Genomic DNA, 5032 nt, shown 5'->3' with positions numbered 1-5032 from the left:
ATATATATATATATATATATATATGAACCATTGTGTCAAATACGAACAAAAATTGACATATATATGAACTTGGACTGCATAACATTTATGAACACAATATGAACATAATAAGAATACCTTCTACACGAAAGAAAATAAATAAAAAAACAGGTATGAACACACTATGAACAACTTGTGAACAATAGTTCCTTCATTATGAACACATTAAGGAGCCAACCAATGTTGAGATTTGCAGCTAGTGTATATATGAACACAATATGAACACTTGTGAACAATAGTTCCTTCATTATGAACACATTTAGGAGCGAGCCAATGTTGAAATATGCAACTAGTATACATATGAACACAATATGAACAACTTGTGAATAATAGTTCCTTCATTATGAACACATTCAGGAGCGAGCCGGTGTTGAGATATGCAGCTAGTGTACATATGAACACAATATGAACATTTATGAACAATAGTTTCTTCATTATGAACAATAGGTTTTAGCTTGAACTTACCGAAAACTTTACTATCGGGTCTCCTCTACCAATCACAAATTCAATAACATTATAGATAGAAAAATCAATATTATAAAAAAACAAGATCAATTATAAATTGACAAAAAATCATGGGATTTTTTGATTTTGTAACTCCCAATTAATGATACGGGAGTTACATAAAAAAGAAAATTACATATTTACCCTTGTCATTAAATTAGAAGATGAATATGAACCTATATATAAGATAGATTGCCATTGGTTGAAAATGGTTAACAAAGTTAACATAATAAATTTTGTTAACATTTGAACCAGACTCTCTCTCTCTCTCTCTATATATATATATATATATGTGTGTGTATGTGTGTGTGTGTGTAGGGGGAGTTTCAATTACAACTCAATTCTTACAAACAATACAAAACTAATCTCAACCATTGATTTTGTTTATTTTAAAATTTAGAGGTGGTTATAAAATGCACTTGACAGTAAATTTAGAAATCGATTAAATCCATATTGTTGATTATATACATGTACAATTGAGATCGTCTTGTAAGATTTGTAAGAATTATATGCTTTGCAAATAAATCCCCCATATGTATATAGGAATGGGTTCAAATGAAAACCGATTTTTTGTTGTGAGCCGGGGAACAAAGGCAAGCACAACATGTGTCACCTGCATCCACGGGTTATTCATTATGAATAATATACATTCTGTCATTTGCACATGCTACAAACTAACACATACGGTGGTTAAGTGTCTAGCAACACGTCACCTCCCAAAGGCTATGTAAATGTGTTTTTCCTTGCGCAATCTGATTGATCCAATCAATCATACGGTAGTTACATTTGTTGTTCTTTTGCTTTATGATATTTCGTTACAAACTTAAGGCATAAACATATCTCATCCTTTATAGTTCAAAGTTGTGTTTCTCAATCCCAACATATTTGACCCAGACAAGTGCTATTAGTTCAACTAATCCATTTTTCTACGCTAATGTGAATCAAACTATGTCATCGAGGGGCCCAAAAATATTTCTCTCAACTTCAGAGGAGCAAATCCCATATTACATGTACATGAATTATACACAATTCATGTTATATCCAATATAACCCTTGTGATTACCCGGTTAAGGGTAACTGTTACCCCTTGTTATTGGGGTAACAGTTCCTGCAACTGGATCAGAAGTGGAAGCTGCAAAAATGATAAAGGGAAAGTTAAATATGTTTATAGAATCTGCATCTTTAGAGGGCTGAGCCTCTGGTTCCTTCGCCTCTCGTCCTGCAGTTGTTGATGGTGATGGAGCAAATGCTTGTGGTGGTGGAGCTGAAGTTGTGGTCAAGGGCGTGATGGATGGTGTCTCCCCCTCATGAGAACCTAGACGTTGGTCATCGAGGTCTTGGTCGTCATGCCTCGGTCGCTTTGGGGGCCTCTCTGCAGAGTAAGAGGAAGATACCCTTTTCTTCTTTCGAAGGTGTGAGACAAAAAGTCCTACACGCATGCGCCTATGATATTTTTCCATGCGGTGCAGGAGACTTTCAGTATGGGCCCGCTGCCTCAATATGTTGGCTTGCGAGGCGGCAGACTTGGCGGCCTTCTTCACAAACTTGTCGTTAATCTCGTTGAATTTTGAGATTATGGACACCTTGAATGATCGGAGGTTGGCTCTAGTAACCGGGGCGGAGGCGGCGGCAGTGGAGGTAGTGGTTGGTATGGTGATGGAGGAGATAAGTTCCCTCACCTCTGCAGCGAAGAATTGAAGTCTTGTGTTGTTGGAGCTGCCGATGATGGGGTGGGGATGGATTGTGGGATTGTGTTTTGGATGGTGGAGGAGAGAGAGGCAATGGAGGATTTTGTGGCTAATATTTATGAGGAGAGAGAGGTGATGGATGCGTCGATGGCTGTAATTTGGGAGGTGAGGGAGTCAAATCTTGTGACCATAAGGTTATTATGGTAGTTGTGGTTTTGGGTTACCAGACGTTGGAGGGATTGGATGAGGGTGCTGTTTTCCCTTGAAAGAGTTTCAAGAGATGCAATTGATTGCTGAATGAGGGAAATATTTTGATTGGGGATGGATTCAGCAACCCTTGCAATTGTGAGTTTAAGGTCTTCCAAGGACCATTGAATTGAGTCAGCAAAGGCTTAGAACTCGGCCTTTGTGACCAAATCAGCAAGGGGGTAACCTTCACGACAATGATGCCGTGGGTTGAGCCTCAATTCCAGAGGCGCCTCCATCGATGCCTGGTTCGATGTTAGGCAAAGAAGGACTTCCATCCTTTCCTTGATCGCCTTCTAATAAAGAATTATCTCAGGATGTTCTGATAGTAGTTTCTTCTTCATTGGATTCAGAGTCTGATGAAGGGAAGTATGTATGTGTCCCCATCGATAGACCAAGTATCGAAGGGGTCTATGTTTGAAAAGAAGATCGCTCTGAACGATCTGTGGGGAATTCAAAGGCAGAAGCAACAAATGCTTCTGAGTGATTGGATGGTGTCGGCCCTGAGGAGAAGGGCCCTTATTTCTTCATCACCTCTCAGTTGTGCTATTTCCAGAGACCCGAAGAGTGGACTCTGGAAGGCTGGTTTGGGATGGGTACGAACTGGGTGGTCCTTCTTCAATATCCCTCTGGACTTGGTCGCCAAGGATAGTTGGTGTGGTGGCTCGGGGAGTTGGGTGAGAGGAGGCAGCAGCGGTGTTAAGTGGTTCGGGGGAGGCGGGAGGACTGTCATCATCATCATCATCATCATTAGAGTTAGTCCTTTCATCTTGTGATTCAGCACTTGTCTTCGGGGTAGGCTCTATGTGCTCCAAGGTAGCTGGTCGCGGTTGTTGGACCAACGTAGAGCTTATATAGGCCCTAAGGGTGTCAGAGGTTTCCTGGATAACTTGCAACATACCCCGTGACAGTGGCCTCTCATCAGGGTAGCCATCCTTAGAGATTGTGGGAGATGATCGGTCATGATGAATTGTGAGGTGAACGGTCCATCGCCCGGAAGATTGTCCATATTTATCGCATCCTTGATAAAGAGTGCAAGTAGGGCCGATCATGAGAATTCGGATACCCATGGCGAAAAAGAAAAAAAATGCCCCTAAATGGTATCATAGCATATCCTTGTGTGAGACATACCTTAAGTTGAGGACAATGAGACCCTTAATCTCGGTTACAATTCTTTCAATGAGACCATTTCCATGTCCATTGGTTCCTTGACCGACTTAAAGTATCTCGACCTTTCCTACAACTCACTTCATGGAACCATTACTTCAGAATTCGGAAACCTCACAAACCCGCAAAATCTTTCCCTTGGAGTTAGACCCTACTCTTACTCGATTGAAAACCTAGATTGGTTGTCTAATCTTTCTCATTTGTAACACTTCCAAATGAATGGGATTTCCCTATCCATAACCAACAACCATGGTGGTCTAAGATAGTGGTTGTTTTCTTACCCATCTTGTTGAATAAACTCCCTGCAGCCTCCATATTCCCACACTTCACTAAGCACAATAAGATATCACCCCTATCATGGTAATTTCATCCGGCTTAGTCCCCTCTTGCTCCATCTGCTGGTACAATCCCAAGGCCTCCCATGGCTTCCCACTCTTAACATAGCTATTAATAATTGAATTCCAAGACACGAAATCTCACAAACAACTTTCATCAAACACTTTGTCTGACTCGTCTAATTCTCCACATGACACTAAACACATGAATAATGACATTATTCACATATACATAATAATTGAAACCAAAATGAATCACATGTTCAATAACCCCTAAACCCACCCTAATCAATATGACTTTCCCATCGAGTAGTAGATAAGTATTTAAAGTTAAATCATCAAATATATTCTAATAACCATCTCTATTCTCTTTGTAGAATTAGAAAAGAACAATCCAATCTATTATCTAAGTCTAAACCAAACAAGCAAACCTAAACTAAACTAGAGTCTAAACTCTAAATATTAAACAAACAATTAAATAAACCTAACCTAATAAACTAGAGTCTAGAAACATTTGTACATCACAAATCACAATATCATATACTGACACAAATATATATAAAACATTAGAAATCAAAAATAGAAATTTCAAATTTACCAAAAAATCAACCTCAAGCTAGAGCAGGGGGCGAGGGCAGAGAGCCAGATACGAAATCTCACTCGGTGTCTCAACTACCACATACAAGTTCGAGAGACGAGAGGCCGAGAGCCAGGGGCAGAGATGGGACGAGTTCGACTGTTTAAGCGAGAGAGCATCATAGCAAGAGTTAGAATTCAGAAACGAGAGCGAAAGAGTGTATGTTCTATTCGTGAAGTCTAAAGCGACGCCGAGAAAGAATGACGCCCTTGGGCTTGGGCTGTGTATAGGGCAACGATGTAGGAAAGGCAAGTAGCAAACTTTAATGTAAAACCCAAAATTTTAATTATATAACATATAATATATATATATATATATATATATATATTATACGAGTCTTTAAATATATAATTTTTATTTATTAAATTTATTTGAAGTGTTAAAATATTTATGAGATTAGTTGAAGAAATAATTAT

The sequence above is a fragment of the Cynara cardunculus genome (assembly GCF_001531365.2).
Source record: "Cynara cardunculus var. scolymus isolate 2C chromosome LG 9, CcrdV1, whole genome shotgun sequence".
Classification (NCBI taxonomy): domain Eukaryota; kingdom Viridiplantae; phylum Streptophyta; class Magnoliopsida; order Asterales; family Asteraceae; genus Cynara; species Cynara cardunculus.
This window is presented reverse-complemented; position numbering follows the sequence as displayed.